The sequence below is a fragment of the Rhinopithecus roxellana genome, chromosome 16 (genome assembly GCF_007565055.1).
Source record: "Rhinopithecus roxellana isolate Shanxi Qingling chromosome 16, ASM756505v1, whole genome shotgun sequence".
NCBI lineage: Eukaryota > Metazoa > Chordata > Mammalia > Primates > Cercopithecidae > Rhinopithecus > Rhinopithecus roxellana.
Window position 1 is genome coordinate 73849277 of NC_044564.1, and position 22048 is coordinate 73871324.

Consider the following 22048-nt stretch of genomic DNA (forward strand, 5'->3'; position numbering starts at 1 on the left):
CAGTTGGAAACACAAAAGGAATGTCTGTGTTTACAAAATGTCATTATTTATACTTTATATCCACAATGCCCTGCCTAGGGCTTCATGGCTGAGGTGCATCTGTAGAAGGTGCTCAACAAAGGCTTGGCTGTTGGTATTACTGAATCACTGTGGAGTTTATTCATTGTTGTCCATGCCATTTTGAATTTTCATTTTTTCATTTATGAGAGTGTCTTTATTCTTTTAAAGAGCTTTGTTTGTGTCCTCATTTTTTCTCTCTCTCTGTTCCTCCACAGGCAATTTATAGCACTGATCTGTCATCAATACCACTTGCTGTCTTGGATGTGAAGATGATTTTTCCTGCAGGGATTCCCTCTACAAAATTAAAAACACTGGGCATGAGGAAATAATATTCATGCTTTAAATTGTCTTTTCTATTCACTACACCAGGGGTCCCCAACCCCTAGGCCACAGACTGTGGCCCTGGTGTAGTGAATAGAAAAGACAATTTAAAGCATGAATATTATTTCCTCGTACCCAGTGTTTTTAATTTTGTACCAGGCTGTGGCCTGTTAGAAACCAGGCTGTACAGCAGAAGGTGGGCAGCAGGTGAGCAAGCATTACTGCTTGAGTTCCGCCTCCTGTCAGATCAGCAGCGGCATTAGATTCTCATAGGAGCACAAACCCTATTATAAACTGCACATGCAAGGGATCTAGGTTGCGTGCCCTTTATGAGAATCTAACTAATGGCTGATGATCTGAGGTGGAACAATTTCAACCCAGAGCACCCCCCACCCACCTGCAGAAAAATTGACTTTTACAAAACCAGTCCCTGGTGCCAAAAAGGTTGGGGACCACCGCTGCACTACACTGCCTAAAAGATTTTCAGTTTCACAGTATTGCTTGCTTCTGTTTTACATGCACAAGCACCTAAAGCTAGCCTTCTGGTAAATGGAGGGGCAGAGCAGATGGTGCAGGAGGAGTACATACGGACGAATTTGAATCACAATTTCCTCACTGTATGCCAGCAAAATTTAGTAATAGCACCTAAACATACAAATGCATATGTAAATGAGTCACACTATAAACACTTCTAACAAGTACTGGCAAGTCAGATGGCAGACTTACCCCGAAACCTGCCATTCCAATAAAAACCTCATAATTAAAAACAAGGCTAAACTAATTAAACCCTGAAATTTGGCATGTCTTTTTTTCAGACTGCCTCTATGATAGGTGGTGAGAATGAAAATGGAATTAAAAGTTTTGTGAAGCTATAGCACTACTTTTTCATTGTGTTCCTCCCTGACTTTCTGCCTTAGGTGTTTATTTTGGTGAAATATTCTGGGAGAAACTGAGGTGAAAAGAAGCCGGAGTTAGGATTGGGGAAGAGACGAAGTAGTCAATAAAATTCAAATTCTTGTATTCTCAAATGCAACTATTCTTTCTCCAACTTGGTTTTGGACAGAATGTCTTAGGGTAGCTGTTAACAAAGAAATTGATGACAATTAACTCCCATTTCTCAGAATTTCATCATTCTTTGAAAGTATTTATCATACTCAAACTTCCAAAAATCCTTAAGGCATACTACAGTGTAGAGGTTGGCAAACTTTTTCTATAGAGGTCCTGATAGTAGCTTGTTTCACTTTTGAGGGCCATAGAATTTCTGTCACAACTACTGTTGTAGTAAAGACTCACCCATAGACAATACATGAATGAATGAGTATCTATGTTCCAATAAGACTTTTAAAAATAAAATTAGGCAGCAAGACTGATTTGACTTAAGGGTCATAATTTGCTGACCTGTGGTATAGTGATAGGAGTTCAACTAGAGTTTGATTATGGCTCTGCCATTCTAGTTGGGTATTTTTAGGAAAGCTATTTAATTTAGATTTGATGTAGTTTTCTTATATGTAAAATGGGGATAATAAAACCTGCTTCACAAGACTGCTATGAAGAGTAAGCTATGTAGCTAAATATAGCAAAATATCTGGCATCTAATAGATCCCTGATAAATGGCAACTATAATGATTATTATCATTACTGTATTATTTTAAACATTTCTCTTCTTTTTTTAGGTTTTTTGTTGTCTAATGTATTTAGAGAAAATAAGTGCTGTTGAGGGCAGCTGGAACTGTTTTGCTGGTTCATCATTGAAGTTCTAGTTCTTGTTGGTGCTTATTTCATAATTATGAAACTAATTCTTTTGAAAAGAACTTGAAGTAGAGCAACAAGAACTAAGAAAGAACTAATACCATTCTATGTAGCTATATTTAGCTACATAGCTTACTCTTCATAGCAGTCTTGTGAAGCAGGTTTTATTATCCCCATTTTACATATAAGAAAACTACATCAAATCTAAATTAAATAGCTTTCCTAAAAATACCCAACTAGAATGGCAGAGCCATAATCAAACTCTAGTTGAACTCCTATCACTATACCACAGGTCAGCAAATTATGACCCTTAAGTCAAATCAGTCTTGCTGCCTAATTTTATTTTTAAAAGTCTTATTGGAACATAGATACTCATTCATTCATGTATTGTCTATGGGTGAGTCTTTACTACAACAGTAGCTGTGACAGAAATTCTATGGCCCTCAAAAGTGAAACAAGCTACTATCAGGACCTCTATAGAAAAAGTTTGCCAACCTCTACACTGTAGTATGCCTTAAGGATTTTTGGAAGTTTGAGTATGATAAATACTTTAAAGAATGATGAAATTCTGAGAAATGGGAGTTAATTGTCATCAATTTCTTTGTTAACAGCTACCCTAAGACATTCTGTCCAAAACCAAGTTGGAGAAAGAATAGTTGAAAGAATACCATTCTCTCTCAGTTCTTATTGCTCTACTTCAAGTTCTTTTCAAAAGAATTACATAGATATGGGTGCATGTGTTTACTTTATTTCTTTATTTTCCTTGTTGGGTAATCGTGAACATGTTGATTGGCATCAAACATGGGTCTTACCTTGCCCCACAGCAATCAGCTTCTATTGACTTGAATTCTGACTAGTCCTGGTGGCCCTGTGAGTGGGAAAGTCTAGGTGTGTCTAACTTGGTTTGTGGTTCCAGGAGGGGTTGGATGCACCTGTTCTACTTGTGGAATGTTGGCACCAATATAGTGGCTGCTTCTCCGAGTATTTGCCTTTGTCTTCTTTGTGAAAGGTCACTGGCTGGTTTGAGCTACTGGGCTATTTATGCCACATCCTGTGCATGCCACACTGGCTTTCTTTCTGTGGTGTTTCTAGAGATAAGTTTGCCTCATAGAAGTCAGACTCTGTGGCTTTTTGTCATTATAGATTTTTCTAGAAGGAGAAGAGGCCATGATCACATCTGAGGAATTCGAGTCATTGTAGACATGTACTGAATTAAAGAGAATTTTTTGACTAAAGGAGAAAATTGCATGAATCACAGCGAAAGGGATGCCACAGGACAGGTCCTGGAGTGTTGGCTTAGCCACAGATGTAAGGGCTACAGTTAACAGACAACTTTCAGTTTCCGCTATTGGAAGGGATGGTCAGTCCTTCCTTCCTCTCTTTTCTTGAGCCGCATTTTTCACCTTTCTTTTTCTCTCTACTTTGTTATCATGAAGAATAAAGACAAACGATAACAGATCTACCTTAGGCTGATATAGGGCAGGGAATCCATTTAATAACAAAAGGTGGGTCAAAATTCACTTTTCTCCTTTCCAACTGAAGTTATATTGTGCATGGGCTAATTAGATTGAATGCTGTAAACATGAAGATAATGCTTGCAAAGTAGCTACAGAGAAAGAGAAAAAGCCTAAAACAACCAGTAGTGCTTAGGACCAATAGTATAAGTCTTCACGCACTACATTTGAATAATACTGTAAGACACAATTTTTTGATAGGTTAAATAGCAAATCCAAGTCCCCCAAAATTATAAAAAATTGTCATCATAATTCTAGAGGTATAACACAACAGTGTGTAAGTTGCAAATAACAGTCTACAGCCTAAATTGTTTCCTCCTGCTTTTTTCACTTCTATGCATATTTTTTTACTTCCATGCTAGAGCTACCTCGTTCTTTTAAAATTATGAGCTATTCTATAATTTATTTGCATTCCCCTATTAATATATTTTTAGCTTATTAGTTTATTTTAAAAGGTTTATATTTGCCTTCTAATGGCAAAGTTAGGAGTCATGTGTCCATTTAACAGGTGGTATTTTCTTGTGTAACTCCTCTGCCTTCATGTAAACCTTTGAGAATGATCTCTTGAAACAAGGCTAAAGTGCCTTTGGAGAGGTATTATAGATGATCGTATCTACTTTGTGCCTATTTCCATGACTTAGCTGCATTAGAGGCCCAGCTGTATAGGTGTAACTCAAAATCTACCAAAACTAATACTGTAGTTAGATTCTGGTCAAACAGGTTGCCACTGATCCAGATGTAGGATGGGATTGAAAGGTGGCTCTTCCACATCCTGACATCAATGTACCAATTTGCCTCTGTGCATTCTTTCTCCCCTCCTCCCTTTACCACTCTCATATAATTATTTGTGTACATGTCTGGCTTCGTCACTACTCTGATGGCAAGGATCACGCATGCTGTATTCATATTTGTATTATTCAAGGATTCTACTCTGGGTTCTATTATGAGGCTTGGCCTAAAGTGGTTGTTCAAGAAATGTGTGTTAGAGAAATCATACATAAACTAGAAATTCTCATTTGGATTTGTGTATCTGAACAACTAACTTACAGCTTCTTCAGTGGGATAAAGAAGAAAAATGGGGTTTAAAGTACATACTATGCAGTATTAATGTAGAATTTAACAGCTGCCATCCAAGTGCAGAATCCTCTAGTTTCCCAGTGTTAACCTCCCTTCTGTCTCTAGCCATGTCTCAATGCTGGGTGACTCTCTCCTGGCGTGTTCTGGCAAGACTCCACCTGGTTTGCGTAATCTACATTGGCTTCTAGTTTCCACAAGAATTGTTTATATGCATTTAATTTTAGCTCTTAGGCTATAACATGTCATTGTTCTTTTTACTTATCTCCTCTTACTTTTGGAAACAGGGCAGGCATCTTCGATACTTGCTGTTCCTGTTTGGTGTGCTCTTAGATTAATTTTAGCTTTGTTCTTCAGCTTTCATGACACTTCAAGACATTTTCCAGTCATATTTCCTGTACAAGAAAATAGAGACTATGTCACCACAAAGGGAAGTGGAGATTGGGGGGCATAATTTAATTCATTCAGGGAACTCATATTTTGGTGTGAATGGAAATCAAAGCAAGGTATTTGGATTAATTTATCTCCTTTGGTTGTTCTATATTCAATTTAGAGGATAACACATTAAGCTCTTGTTCAATTTTGTCTGTTATGTCATAGTGAATCTGGGAAAAAGTATATCTGGGGCTTAGTTTTCATATTTAGGGGAAAATGAATACCCTAGGGAATAATAATAAACGTTAGGGAAAATAATATTTTCCTAAGAGTAGGCAATGAAAAACTGAAGGTACTCAAAGCAGTCTTGCACAAGTGCTTTGAAAAGCATCTTGCACAATTTTATTTCTTTGTAGTACTTACACAATCATATTTCATAATGGCTTGCTATAAACAATGTTCTTGACAAGAAGCTTAAAGATGCAAAACTAAAGGAAGCACTTTTGGAGAAAATACTTTTATATTTGCTTACTTCTACACTACAACAGGTGTAAAACTATGGATTTTTTTCAGTGCAATTTTCATATGTCAGTTCCAGGAGACAGGAAATGTGAAACACTGTAGGAGGTATGAGTTTGCCACCTAGAGGAGAGAGGTGAAATTCAACTTTTCTCTAATTTCTTTAGTAGAATTAATTAATTAATTTAATTATTTACTCATTTAATTATTCAAAAATAATTATCTACCAAGCTTAACTATTTTGCCCGTGCAGATTTGATAAATCTGTTCAAGATTTATGAGCTCAAAGAAACCACAAAGTGCATCTTACTTTAATTGCTCAGCTGCCTCTTTTAAAAATATTTTACTTTTAAGAGAGTATAACACAAATATTTGAACAATTCTAAATATCCATACTTGGGATGGATATTACTTTGAACTCTTGCACTATAATAAAACTTTATTCTTTTGTACTAATTCAGTCCTTTTACTTTTTCTTTCTTAATGTTTAAGAAACAAGTTGGATATGGACAAGATGTAATTTCTGCTGTCAAGGAACCCACAGGATAACAGGTTAGTGATAGAGAACAACAATGCTGATGCATTTTTAATGATGGAGATAATGTCTAGAAAAAAATCCATTATTTGGCAAAGACGAAGTATACATATGTATTCCTTTGTTTCAATTATTTTTAAAGTTAAAAAACAATTATTTATCTCCTTTTGTACTACAAGCAATATCTGGTGTAGTGTGTGCATAGTAAGTATTCAAGAAATAGTAATTTCATTGTTGACTTGGTTATGTTGGAGTGAAACTTACTCTGGAAGAGATCCTAACATTCATTTATCTGAACAACGTTCCAGTTAGGACATGGACATTTTTTTCTTGTCAATATTTATTCTTAATGGGTTTAGAATTTTAGAAAATGGGTTTAGGGATTTAGAAATTTCTTTACTAAATAATTCTATGGAACAATACCTTAAAAATATTTAAAATGACAAACATTTAAAACCACATCTAATTTTTTAAGGCCAAGAATCATTAAAAAGGGATCCAAAGCTTTAGACTTCATTGCTCGGTTGAACTAGAATCATGAATATCTCACTCAGAGGAAGCCATGTCAACTCAGTGGTTTAATCTCCTGTGAGCTTCCCATGTTCTCTCCCTGCAAGGACCATCTCAAATCCCTCAGCAGTCCTGTCTTTATGAAACTGCTATGTTTCTTTTTGTTCTTGTCCTTCACCTTCCTGTGGCAACAAGAGTCAATTCTCCATATGTAAATCCTCGGTCATTGTTTTAGCTGTATCTTAATTGTGCAACATCTGTTTACTCTGTGTTTTAACATCTGTGTGCATAGCAGTGTTGTTTTAATATTTTGGCTGTAAGCTTCTAGGAGGTAGAGGCCAGCATTATTTTCTCCATTTTTAGAATGAGAAAATACACATCACCACAATCAAAGTAGAATGACAACTGATAATAGATATTTGTATAATTTATATAGTCTCTTAAAAAACAGATTACAGTAAGAGGTGGCTGAGCAATTAACTATGGCACGCTGCATGGTTTTTCTGACCTCTCAGCTCCTAAATAAACTTTGCCAAATCTTCAGGGCCTCAAAATTTTTTCATTCCATTTGTTTTGGGCTGAATTGTGTTCCCCCAAAATGACTATGTTGAAGTTCTAACTCCTAGTGCTTCAGAATGTGACCTTATTTGGAAACAGGGTCATTGCAAATATAATTAGTTAAGATGCGATTTTACTGACATAGGAGAAGCTCCTAATCATGGTGTCCTTATAGAAAGGAGGATTTTGGCTATAGAGCCATGCACTGGGAGAATGCTGTTTAAAGACTGGAGCTATGCTGCTAAAAGTCACAAAATTAACCGAAGCTAGGGAAGAGACCTTGAATAAATTCTTCCCTGTAGTCTTGAGGGAGAGGATGGCCCTGCCAACTGCTAATCTCAGACATCTAGCTTCCAGAGCTGTGAGACAATTTCTCTTTTTAGGTCACTCAGTTTGTGGCACTTTGTACAGCAGTCTTAGGTGACTAACACACCACTGTAACTGTTGATCAAGGCAAAAGCCTGTGATCGTGTATTATCTTGCTTATTCCTCATCAGCATTCTATGGAGTAGATATTAGTGCCATCTATATATAAATTAGGAAATGGAGCCTCATAGGCATTAAATGACAAGTTCAAGGTTTCATGGCTATTTCATCATAGTGCCATTGTTTGAACACAAGTCAATTTGACTCCAAAACATCATTACTCTACTCAATTCTAGTTTAATCCAGATGTTCAAAACAACCAGACTATAGTGGAGATGTGGGTGGTGGGTTGAGAAGGAGATCATAACCAACATCGGACTGTCAATGAAGCAGGCTGGGAGAAATTATATGAAGCCAAGCAACTGGGCGGGGTACAATAGAGATGGTCAGATCATTCATGTATATGGATTCCATCTTCTGAGGAATGAACTCCTTGATATTCCTGAGTTAGTCCAGTTTAGGCAAGAGTAAACAGAAGGCAAACAGAAGATTGGAGACTGTGTATGCACGAATGCCTCCCTTGCAGCTGAGCATCTAACATCGTGAACAGCCACACTCACATGAATATAGAGATATACAATTTACAAATTAATGCAACATAAAACTCTCATGCAGTCTGATTTCATCTTATTGACATTTCTGTCAGACAGAGTCAGTGTTAGCATCTTAATTAAATAAATGTGGAAACTGAAGTATTCAAGAGGTTCCCTGACTTCCCAGGCCACACTGTAAGCTTTGGTGCCAGAATGTATCTCTAGGCTTTCTCATTTCAACCCAGCATTCATTATACTATTGCTCACTGCATGTAGAATCAGATTTGATTTCTCTGACTTTTCTTAGTCACTTCTGTGGTTTCGCACCACTCCCTCTCTCTCACTAAATAACTGCCTGCAAAAGTAAAAATTTCAATGAAAACAGAAAACAGATGTACCAGAAATGTTGATGGTATAAGTGGTAAAACTGGGATAAAGAGAAGATGTGTTGGAAAGTGGTGTCCTTTAATGCAACAAAAAAGGATATTGGGAGAAAAAGAAAAGAGAGAAAAATAGACTATCTGAAGTGGTGAGAGGAGCAAATGCTACAGATGTACCTGAACCTCTTCAGTAGGTGTGATCCTGAAGAGTTGTGTATAACAACAATGAACAAAACTAAAATTTACTGTGAAAGTTATCTAGCTGTTGAGATCCTACTGTGTGATATTTTTTGAAGTGAAAACTCCAATCAACCCTAGCTTATTTATGGAGAAGACTTTGCCCCACTGTACCCAGAAAGTTTCTTGACAATATCACACATGTATAATAACCCTGAGACAATTTTTGTTTACCAGGAAAAGATATGAAAGGGAACATTAAACTTTGTCTAGTTCTACTGCATAAACATGTGATAATGTGCATGGTGACCTTCTGTTGTAAATGGAAAGAGTTAGGCTCTCTGAATCTACTGCTGAAAGGTGAAAACACTTCCTTAGGGCTTTGAACTTCAGTTGGACTCTTACTGAAAAAAACACTACAAACTGTATTTTCTTTAAATTTGAAGATACTTTACATAAAAATCTAAAGCAGTTTGACTTATGTTTTCATCTACTTGAGAAGGAAACTCACAGACTCCAAAGCAACTGTTGTCTGTTTTGAAAAAAAATTCAGAAATCACCAGAAGCAATAGGGAGTGGCCTTGATTCCTGTTCTTTTATTTATGGGTAGCTAAAGTTCACATTTCTCAACATACCATAATCTCTGTGTAATTGGCCAAATTCCATGGTGGATAATTAGATCTAGCTTACCAGGGCAGATTTGGATGGTGAGAGCAGTCACACTGTTCTGGGAATATGTTAGCCAAGTTTACTATGTTTTACATGAGTTGACAGACTCACCTCACTTGCTGAAGGACTAGCCCAGCAGGTTCTACGGGTGAGATCACTGCTAGCTCATTCAGTGCTGGGCTTGGTAGGCACAAGAGGCCAAGAAATAAATAATGTGAACTTGGGCTTCAGAAGCTCTCTTTCCTATTTTCTTTCCTAAACCCTTTCTTCTACTAGCTGTCTAGGGGCCAAAACATTTATTCATACATTTCTTAACTGATTCAACAAATATTTACCAACTATGTTTCAGGCACTGGGCACTAGAAATATAATAGTGAATTAGACATTTTCTGCCTTCAAGAGTCTATGAACAAACAATTACAATACTCAGTGAAAAATACTATAATTCACAGAGCTCAGTAATCCAAATCCTTATTATTTCTGTCTTTAAAAAGCAGAAAGTGAAAAATGCTCTTAAAAGAGGATGGCATAGAAATGTATTTATGCATTGCAACAGATAAAATTAAGGAATGCATGAAGACTGGTTCATCTGTTTGGTTATGAGTCAAGAATAAATTCCACCCTCCCTGAAGTACTCATACTCTACCTTGCCCCATGGCCACCACTGTGGCCCAATGGAAGCACCAGTCCAGGGGGTCTCCATTCATGCTGTCTTTGGGTGTCTTCAGAATGTTGTTTCACAAGTACTCAAACTCAACGGTAAGATTTTAAAAACTGTCCATAATATTAACCTTGGCATTATTACATTAAAGAAAACAAAACAGATATCACTGAATTTACTTCTCAAAAAAACCTTACGTTTCTGCAAAAGTTTCTTGAATTCTGACTCTTTCACACAATCACACAAGAATGGCTATACTTAAACCCTTCTAATCAATTATATCCTTAATATATATGACTGAGTGATGTGTTTTCGTGACTATTAAATGTATACATGTTTGGAAAATCTATTCACAATAGAGTTTTATGATATTCCTATTAACAGGCTGTCATTGTAACATTGTTTATGCAGGAATTGTAATTCCATCTGTTTTTATTTTTAGCATCTTTTTTCCCCATCCCCCAAATTGTAAGGAGCTATCAGGTCTGTATTTTATTTGGTTTTGAAGCTGTAGGTTATTTGTAGTTATAATAGCCATACCAATTATTCATTTAGCAAAAATGTATTGGGTGCTACTATGTGCTTAGATTTTTCCAATATTGTGAAGGATAATTGGCTAAAACTTTTCCACTTTTATTAGTAATCTGAGATTTTTTTTTCTCCATGGATTTTAGTCACCAGTAAAGGCTGTTTCATACTCATAGATTTTTTTCTACAGTAAGAAACATATGATGTTGAATAAGGTATGAATTACAAATTAAGGCTTTTCCACATTCACTGCCTTTATAAGATTTTTTTTTTCTTCATCAAAATCTATTCACACACACACAGACACACACGTGCTGTTTTGATTTTCTTCAAATATATCCAGTGTTCAGTTCTTGGGCATATATTAATATACTTGCCTAGATGAAGACTATTTGTCCTCAGGAATTTATAATATAGCAGATGAAAGATTTGCCTCTTTCAAAATGTGACTCTACCTCCCCACTTCTTAGGTTGTGAAAGCAGTTGTTTATGCTTTATTTCATTATTTTCCAAACTTTAGTTATTTAAGTACTATCTTCATGATTATGCTATTCACATACCACCTGTACTATTATGCTTCTGAAAATATACTATGATTTTCAACTTAATTAAATTTGTTTAATAATAACAATATCTGTGGCCGAGTGCGGTGGCTTATGCCTGTAATCCCAGCACTTTGGGAGGCCGAGGCGGGCAGATCACAAGGTCAGGAGATCAAGACTATCCTGGCTAACATGGTGAAACCCCGTCTCTACTAAAAATAGAAAAATTAGCCAGGCGTGGTGGTGGGCGCCTGTAGTTCCAGCTACTTGGGAGGCTGAGGCAGGAGAATGGTGTGAACCCGGGAGGTGGAGCTTGCAGGGAGCCGAGATCGCGCCACAGCACTCCAGCCTGGGTGACAAAGCGAGACTCCAACTCAAAAAAAAAAAAAAAAAAAAAAAACACAAAAAAGCCCCAAAAAACAATATCTGTTACATCACTAGGTTGATGTGCTACTTAAAAATTTTTAAATGTACTTTAATATAAATACGTTACTACTAAATTATTTTTTTGTCTGTATGCATCCAAAATCTTGCCTTTAGTAGTACTACACATATCATGCTTTGGGAAACTCTACCCATGAGATTCACCTTCAAGCATGAGGAATGGTAAAAGAAAATACAGAAATAATGATAGTAACCATAGCAATGGTAATAAGAGCTATTGTTTATTGAGGACTTTACATATGTCATTTATCTTATTTTATCTTCACAACAAATTTTAGGCATGAAACATGACGTTTTAGTATTTGTACATTTTTTTTTAGTCAGCTCAGATTTCACACCTGATTATTTCACAAAAATTTGGATGTGATGGTGGAAGATTAACATAATTATTTTTAGCAATTATTATGGAACAAATTAGTTAAAGATTGTAAAATTAGCTTAGAAACAGAGTAGAATATCCTATAATTAAGTTATCAAACAATTACTCTATTTTTCACAGTAGTCCAATTAAAGTGTAACTTTGGGTCTGTTAGTATACATGAGTGTGAGTGCTCTGGAGTTTTGATCCTTGGCTTTCCTGTGTAAGTATATACGTGTGTGTGTGTGTGTGTGTGTATGTGTGTGTGTGTGTGTGTATATATGTTATTATCCTGTAAATAACTGAATTATAGTACAGTGATTCTGTAAAAAACACTTTAGTTATTAATATTCCTTGGTGTGAAGTTCACATTAAAAATTGTTCTATTTCCAGAACCTAGTTTTTACCTGTGAAGGTCAATGCATCCTTCTTTTAATCCTCTGCATTGGTTTTGTATAACTTGATGAAATATGACATGCTTCTCCTCCCTCCCCCTCCTTCCTGTGCCTGTATCCCCACCAGTTTTTTTCTATTCCTCTTGGTATCTGGACTTCTTTTTCTGCCAAATGAGTCAGTAAGAGAGGAAGTGTTTAACCCACATTTGTCATCTTGGCTGGGAAAGAAGTTTGAAGGCAAAAGGTGCCTGGGTATGTTTCACTAGGATGCTGACACAACGTTTTTGACTCTCTCCTGAGAATGCTACTCGATATTCAAGTTATAAAGTGCTAAATGATCCATTTCCACCATGCATACATTTCACATGATTAGTACTTATTTTGTAACTTTTTTCGTTGAGAAGTATTTTTCTTTTGGAAAAATATCATTTATTATGTGTGCGTGTGTGTGTGTGTATGTATTTATTTTCTTTTAATATGTGGTCTCCCTATACAAAGGATTTGATTTTACAAACATGAGCAGTAGGATTAAGAGGATAAAGGAAAAATAGAAGGGGAAATATGAGTATCGTGATAAGGTAAAAATGAATTGCTTGTATTCTAACATAGAATAGCTACTACCTGTTGAGTGGTTGTTATATATTAGATATTTAACACTAATCAAAATATCTAATCTAATGAAATAGTCACTGTTTTGAATTTGTTTAGATTTAGTAGATGTAGAAACTGAGACTTAGAGAGGTTAATTTACTCAACTCCACACTGCTAATTACTGGTGAAAGTGGAATTTGAATCCTCTGGTTTTCTCATCCAGCACATCATCACTATAACCCTTATAGTTTGCCTTTGGCACAAGTATTCATTATTAATGGAAATGCATAGTATTTATCTCAGCAAATGTACAATAGTTTAGTTTCACTAAACTAGTCAATTTTTTTTCTAAACATCAATGCTTAGGAAGCAAAATAGGCTGGGGGAACAGTAATTGTACTGGTGGCTGCTGTGGTGCTGATGGAGGAAGTGGTGGAATGCATAGGCTGCTCATGCTTTTGGTCACAATGAAGGTCAAAAAGTAGATCACTTAAAGTCTAAAGTCATCCTTGGGTGTCATACTCTTCACCAAAAACTAAATAAACATATAGACTTAGTAATATGCTATAAAAGTGAAGATATAGCAGTATAAAATTCTACCATAAAGTAAATTGTTCAAGATTGTGGTCCAAGCTCTTCAAAATGCTCATAAATCAGAAGGTGCATTTATTAAACAATATTTTATATATACTTATAATAACACAATACTATACTACACGAATTGGACCTAAAATGAATTCACTTGCTATATTAAATATTAAACATTAAATAGACAGAAACTTTGTTTGCACTGGACTTAGAATATAAGAAGAAAATTTGGGACAACTTGAATAGCTCAGGTCTCTTGAGAAACCCTTCAGCTTCTTTTCCTCCAAATAAATTTCTCTGTTGCAAATGGAAGTCATCCAAATGATTCCCTAGCTACCTCAAAGTACTGTAATTTGTCTACTTTGCAAAGTAGAGGGCTATATCTAGCAATAATTCAAGAAAATGCAGCGACACCCATTATGTCTTAGGCACTATGCTAGGAACTTTATGCATATAATTTTGTTTGATTTTAATAGTAACTTCATGAAATAAATCATCATAATAAATCACTATTTCAGATATTGAGAAACCACAGAAAGATAGAGAGGTTAAATAATTTTCCTGTGAAAGACCACATCAGTGATGAAGCCAGAATTTGAGCTCATGTACTTAACCATTGGACTACTTGCCTGCCCTGTCAAGGAACTGCTCAGGTTGTCATAGAGACTTGACTGTGTATAGATAGTTGTTTCAAGAGACAAAAAAGGCAGGAGGATCTGGGGCCTAGGTTTAAATCAGGCATTGGCATCTGTACTAAAATTGAAAGGTGGAACTATTATTGTGTTCTATTTATTGAGTATAGGTATACCATATTCAATGTATTACTCTGCTTCATACACTATCCAAGGTGATAAAAGGTTTATGAAGAGGGATTAGGAAATATCTGCTATGTTTAGGTCATAGTCCAACCAAAGGATTAATTAACATTTGCCTATTTTTTCTCCTACGTCCAGTCTCCCTTTTGATGAGAATAAGCCTCATTCTGATTCAACAGCAGAGATCAAAGAAAAGATTTCTGTTTTCTGGCCACCAGATATCTGTTATCTGTGATTAAAGAATTGAAAAACACACATCAAAGGAGCATTCTTTTGGAAAGAGAGGTAATGAGATACAGTGAAAGAAAATGTAGATTCTTTAAATCACAGTCACCTAGGATCAAATCCTGTGATTAGCACTTTTTAGTAATGTAGCCTACTTCATTTCTTTGAGCCCTAGTTTATTTTTCTGAAACATGAGGGTGATCTAAATTGCTTCTGGAGTAGTAATAGAGATAAAATCCATGTGATACAGGTAAATTCATGACAATAACAGACATGAAACAAATAGAGTCTTTCATCTCCCTCCTTTGCTCAAGCATTGCTCTGTCCTTCTCATCTCCTTTCCATTCCTTTTTCTTTTCTTCCTCTTTATTTTGTCTGTACACAATAGTTTTTCCCAAGCCTTAAAACTATGCATTTGTATATTGTTGCAGCAATATGTATAAAGGAGACACTCATTATTTGTATCCATTTATATGCTGATATAAATATTTCATTCTCACAAGTTTCAGAGGGAAAGACTGGATGCTGGTGATTTGGTGGGAAAGAAGCAACTATTTCTGTGATTTAATTTCAACCTGAGCATTAAAGAGGCACCCTTTCACTACTGTTGGTAACTCCATGCTTCCAAGAACTAATGAGCTGAAGAACTTAGCACTTGTGATGGGTTAGTCAAACAAAAGTTATGAAGTGAGTGTAACATTATAGTACATTACAAATGCTGACATATATTATTATTTATTATGATTCTTACAGCTCATTTATACAGTACAAAATTCCTTCCATCATTTTATGAAGATGTTATACATATACATAACAAAACATAGTTAATTAGATACAAAGAATATAGAACCAAATAACTCTTTTCTAAATATTTTCCCTTTAAGGAGGTTTTGCAATCCAGCTTTGCTGTGGTTAGACACTGTTGACGAGAAAACTTTTTTTTTTTTTTTTTTTTTTTTTTTTTTTTAAGACAGGGAATCATTCTGTCCCCAGGCTGTAATGCAGTGGCACAATCATGGTTCATTGCAACCTCAACCTCTTGGGCTATAGTCGTCTTCCTGCCTCAGTCTTCTGAGTAGCTGGGACTGTGTGGTGTGCACTCCCATGCCCGGCTAACTTTTGTATTTTTTTTTTTTTGTAGAGGTGGGTTTTCAACATGTTGCCCAGGCTGATCTTGAGCTCCTAGGCTTAAGGGATCCACCTGCCTCAGCCTGTCAAAGTGCTGGGATTACAGGTGTGAGTCACTGCGCCTGGCCTAGATGAGAAAATATTGAGTTGGAAACCCAAAAGATGACATAAATAATTTGATATATTTTAGAGCTGGATTTCAATAACTTTTCAACACTGTCATCCTGTAAATGTCTTTCCATCCTAATCCCATTGCCCATGCACTCAGCAGAAGTGTGTGCCTCTAAGGTGGATGCTAGTATGAAATATCTCAGCTGGGGCAGGCTCTGAAAGGGAGAGATCTGGTTAAAGTGCTCATACCAAACAAAGCTTCTCATCATGCTGGCCTAACTCTCCCTATCCTGCATTTCTCAACAAAACTTTTTCTTCTTATCTTTCCCATAACTCCCGTGGAATAATTTCCATTGAATTGCATGGAAGAGGCTGTTCATGGGGTTAGTCTGGCAGTTAAGAGGTCTTCATTGGATCTTTTCATTTTGCAATCAGTTTCATACATATACATACATACTTTTCTTGGAGTCATAGTTCATTCTCAGGTCTTTTAGAGTTAAATATCTTTCATTTCTTCTTTTAAGGTCTTCCTTTTTTTTTTTTTTTTTTTTTTTTTTGAGTTTCGTGGGAGATAACCAGTCGCCAATCCAATCCATGTAAGGGGAAAAGTATGACAAATGAATGAAATTTGTAACCACCTTGGATGATGGAATAAGACATTTGGGAGAACACAGGAGAAGTGGGGGGGGGGGGTCAAGGAGGGATGGCTCTGTGAAAATTTTGCATTACTCTTGCCTGAGGTCTACTTTTCCTTGTCCTGTTGGTGGCTGTTGTGACAATGAGAAATATTTAATGGCAAACTTAGTCTTCTAATTTGAAAATGGAAATCATAACAATTCTTGCCTCATAGAGATAGTGTGAGACAAATGAAATAATCCATGTAAGAGGTATAGTACTATGCTTGCCATTCTGTAAGAGCTCAACAAATGTTCACTTTTTACCTACTAGTATCAATCTCAATTCTAAAATTCTATTATTTAAGTATTTTCTAGTGGTGTTTCTAAATAATATCTAATAACTAGACTAATACACTATGTGGTTCTTCTAGGGTTCAAGCATTATTGTTAGGTGTGCTGGAATCCTTTCCCAAGTCAGTACTACTTTCTAGAACAAAACCGGGAGATCCATTTGGAATGTATCTAACTCCAAAGAAACCATCAGAGGTAATAGGTGGGGGATATGAAACAACCTTTTAGACATCAACCCTAATTGAATAAAAGTTGCCAAGCAGCTCATCCCAAACATCTGAAGAAGAGTTTTAGTCTAAATGGAATGGCTGGAGAGTACAGGAAGAGTTCTTTCCTGCTCTGTCTAAACACAAGCCTCTGTGACATTTATCAACGAAATGCAGCCCTTTAAAGCTGGGTATAAATCCCAAAGGTGCTTTCCTCATGAAGCTTCTTTTGTCCTCTGCTTTTAGAACTTTCTGCACACTGCTTTCTCTATGTCACCCTCCAGTACATCTGCTCTTACACAAGGGGCCCCACAGGGACTGGCCCACACACCAGCCAGGGCACATGGGCCAACTTTTAATAGCAAAAGAACATGCTAAATCCTAGAGTAGGGACAGATGAGAAAAATGGCATTCTTCAGAGAGCCAAGATGGCTCAGATTAAGATCAAGGTCCCTGAAGTAAGACAGACCTGAGTCTGAATCTCAATTCCAACAATAAATTTGTTTATACACTCAAGGCATCATGTATAGTATTGTTAAATAATAGATACTTTACAAGATTGTAACTAAGAGGAAGCAAAATAATGTCTGTAAAGTGTTTCATAGATTGGTCAGCATATAGTAAACATATAATAATTAGTAGCTGTTATTATTTTTCCTTAAAATATTGTTTTTTGGCTTCCTAGTGATCATAAAATTTAGTCTTGTGTAAACTCCATGGCTAGGACTTGCAGAATTAAAAATGGTCTGAACAATTTAGACATTGCCTTTTTTTTCCTCAAACCAAGGGGTGAATTTTTATTCTAAAATATCCAGATTGTCCATATTACTTAACCAGTTAATTGGTAAGTCTGTATTTCTCTTTTATGCAATTGGGAAACATTAAAAAGTTGAATGTATGTACTATACACATACATGCACATAGACTTAAGTACATAAATGTGTGTATAGCTTCTATAGCACTTAGCTTATCTGTTCTTTCCTATGACTTTTTCTATAATCCTGTGAGGTAGATTTTATATTATCCTGTTTTATGATTAAAGGAGAAGGGAACACAGAAAAGCAGCCTGGCTTGGCCAGAGGCCTTGCAATTGATTACATATAGAGACAGGGAGTACTGACCCCTTTTCAGTTTTTCTTCCTCTGTACTGCTCTGATGACTGTGGAAGTGAAATACTTCTTTGGCTGCCAAGGAAGTCCCAGCTGAAAGGTAACCAAAGGAAAGGAGTATTTGGGAGCAGCATGGCTGAAATCCAGTTAACAGTTAAAATCCCGTTGGGCAATTTCTCCTTAACTGACAACAGGAATTGCTGCCACTGTCCTGTCTAGCCACTTTCAAACAGTGGGGATGTTAACAAGAGCTCCCAGTGAATGCTTCCTAGGGGAGCAGTGATTGCTTTGGCTAGCTTCTGCTGTAGCAGTTTTCTGGCAGTGAAAAGTCTGTACTAAGACAATTGGAGGTGGTAATCATTTTCTAATAACCACCTCAGGCTTTTGGCACCTAATTCGCTGGCGCGGTCTAGGGAAGCTCCTTATGCTACCTCATGCTTCTTGTCATGTCAATCTGCTTATCTAATTTTGCTGGGAAATCTGATATCACCCTTCAAATAGTTCACCTCAGTGGGATCCACTGTGTGCCCTGCAAAGTGCTCAAGGAAGAGTCTGATAGGCTCTGATAAGCAAACAGCAGAAAGAAGTTTTGAAAAAACGGCTACTGTTTTTGCAGCTTTTTCACTGTGGTTCCATGGTGTTTGAAATCAGAATGTAATATTGAATTAATGACACAAGGGAACACTTGAATGTTCATATTGTCTACTTGGTTTTCATGAACCTCACATGGACTGGCTTCATCCTGTTTCAGAGTCCATTCAACTGTAATTTCCACTCCACTTCCTGTGCAGGCCTTCCTCTGGTTTGTGGGCTGTACATTTCAGCCTGCTCCTTTAAGGGGCCCCCTGAGCTGAAAATGAAAGAGACTTTTTGTTGCTTCTGCTACTTGCTTATCATCCAATCCCAATCTCAGGTTTTCTTTTTCTATTTTTTAAACCCGAGTAGCACTTTTCCAACTTGTGTGTAGCTTTTTCTTTCAATTCGCTGCTCTTCACAGTAATTAAACAAGAGCTAGCCTCCTTTTCCAAACGTTGTTTTTGTAATACCTTTATTCCCAAAGAGTTATGCTTATAAGACTAACATAAATATGTTAAACTTGGTATTGATTTGATGATTTCATAAACCCCGGACTCCTTGAAATTCTGCAGGTTTTTGTGAAAGGACTTGCTTAAAATCTTTGCTAATCTACCTGAATTTTCTTTCAAAGGCAGTTATATACAATGTTTCTTGAAGCTAATTCTCTAAATTTGCAACTTGTCAGCATCCTACTGGGACTCTCAAGGGTTGATAAATCATGGAGAGTAGGTATTCGTATCAGAACTATGAAAGCTCTATGTAGTAAACACTACTTAAGAAGGCCCTAAATTTCATAAAAAGTTGGAGATTTTTGTGGAGACTCATAGAATGCATCCTTTATATCAGTGAAGTTTTTGCTTCTAGGTATATTATACTCACATCGAAACACTCCAGGGATTTTGTTTTCAACCTGAATATACCGTGTCTATTTATTACCTGGATAGATAAACTAGATGTGTACATTTACAGGAGTTTGCATCAGCTGTTGCTAGGACGTTTTTCTTGTGTTAATTAAGATCCTGTGAAACAACCCTTGACATTTCACTAGCTGCACAGTTTGTAATAAAGTCTACTTTAGCCTGAGGTTAAATGATGACTGTGGTCCTCACAGCATGGTGGGGGATCCTGATGGCCAGATAAAAGGAAACTCCACATTCTCATTTCTGACTTCCCTACAAACTTATATTAAGACCTTAATTGAAAAACTTATTGCCTCTCTCACCAAAATATTGCAAATTTTAATAGTTTCCCCCAACCAAGAAATGAAATTACAAACACTATATTACTTTTGTCAGTGCCCTTGACATTTTAAGGCTGGATGGGGGGCTTCAATGTCTGAGTCATTAAGTGTTCTATATATAGAGCCCTACATGGTCCCTAGAGCATAGTAGGTACTCAGTGAATGAAATGAATGAATGAAAAGCTAGAGTCACATTTTGGTGACCTAACTGTATATTTTCAGACTAATGTAGTTTTTAAAAAAGGACAATGATAACATGTTTCTACGAAGAGATGCATGACAGATAACACTTCTCAAGAAGAAGGAATTTAGCTTCTGTCATTTGATCTAGGTGTTCAATTACAGAGGCATTGAGAATTTCCTGTGGCTGGATAAGGGCGAATCTTTAAGGCAAATTGAAGACCCAGGCTGCCCATGTGGACATCAATACTCCCACAGAGCACTCTTCATGAAGAAAAGTGTGGGCTTGCTGTCTTTTCATCAAAACTCCTAGAGTTTGGCTGACTGCCTGGTTTATCCCAGGGCATTAGTCAGCCCACAAATCCTGCATTTGTTTATTCAGTCCAGAGCAAGTGAATGCTGCCATTCTCTCATCTCCTTTGTTGGCAACACTTTGTTAACCTGAATTGAGTTCTGCAACATAAAATGAAGTGACTAATCTTTTGGGGGGTTCCCCCTCCCAGGTTCTTGTATAAGCAACTAAATCTATACACCACAAAGCCCCATGCTGTCATTTTTTCTCATGCTGCCCCTTTATTTTGATGATTCCACATTGTAGTTCGTGAAACCAATACCTTCTAGAGTGTGGTTGAACTGGCGCCAGCATTAAGAAAAGGAGTTTCCAAACTTTTTAGTTTTGTGAGAAAATGTTAGAGGAAGAGGGAGGTTAGGTTGATTATTTATACTTATGTAATCTTCTGTGAATTTGCAGTAGTTATCACCTTGTACTCTCAGAAGTTTTCTGGCTCTGAGTATGTGAGTCTGAAAGTGCAGGAAGTAGGAATCTTAGCACAAAACAACCAGTTTGGATTATCACACAATTAATATGGGGCAGAGCTGGAGTATGGACCTAAACAGAATGTATATTCTTTATCACTAGGTTATTTATCTATCTACAAATGTCTAGGAAGACCTGGGCTGTTTTAGCAAAAGTTTGAGAATCTAGGTTTCAAAGTTTCCATTGACCATGAAAGAGTGATTAGTTTTAGAAGATAGTTGGGGGCAACATCATGCAAGACAGAAGAGGGATGAAGAAAATCATAAAGCTGAACATGTTCGCCATAGGCCCAGGCTGTTTTTCAGCATGTTTCACCTAGCAGCTTGGCAGATAATTCTCAGTGATCATTAGGTCTGTGGAAATTCTATTTGGTTTATAAAGTTTTGGCCCTGACTATGTGTACCATTGATAACTTGTTTTTCTCTCTCCTTCTTCCCTTTTCCTCCAACTTATAGCCAGAGCTACCTTCCAGATGACTTCTTTCTACCAATTTCTTTCTTCCCAGTGTAAGAGAATGCAAGTATGATGTTTGGAGCAAGAATGTTCAAAAATTTTCTTATTAACGTAACTTCTAATGGAAATACAGTATACTACTATGGTGCATATGAAGAAGAAATAGTAACATATATTCATTTTAGACCTGGTTGCTGGCTTTTATTCCTTAGGCCCTCCTTGATGTCTTGTAGACTGTCACTAGCTGATTGTTATAGCCATCGAAGGAAAAAATAAGGATTTTTACCTAGGACATACGTAACAGAAAAAGAGATGGTTTAGCGAAAAAAGCATAGACTTTGCAATAAGGCAGCCTTGAATTAAAAAAAGAAAATAACTCCTAACTAACTGTGTGACCTGGGATAAGTTACTGACCCTCTTTAGGGCTGAGGGCCCTAATCTGTAAAATGAAAATTATGATAATAACCTTAGCTAGCATTTACTGTGCACACACTATAAGATGGTGATAAACAATTTATACACACTATCTCATTTAATCCTCACAACAATCCTATGAGAGAGGTACTATTACAATTTCTGTTTTACAGATGAAGAATCCAGACATAAGAAGCGAAGTTAAGTAACCCTCTCAAGGTCACACAGCTACCATATGATGGAGCTGGAATATGAATCTCTGCAGTTTGATGCCAGAGTGTATGCTCTTAGTCGCTGCA

The 22048-nt window shown here is 36.6% G+C and overlaps 1 long non-coding RNA gene across 2 annotated transcripts in view; it reads left to right on the forward strand.

Annotated features, from left to right (window-relative positions):
- LOC104654274 overlaps positions 1 to 22048 on the forward strand; it is a 209173-nt gene that overhangs the window by 38183 nt on the left and 148942 nt on the right. For both annotated transcript variants that reach the window (XR_004053954.1, XR_004053955.1), the window contains one exon: positions 6105 to 6164. This is a non-coding gene — a long non-coding RNA (uncharacterized LOC104654274). The remainder of the gene's footprint in view (positions 1 to 6104; positions 6165 to 22048) is intronic.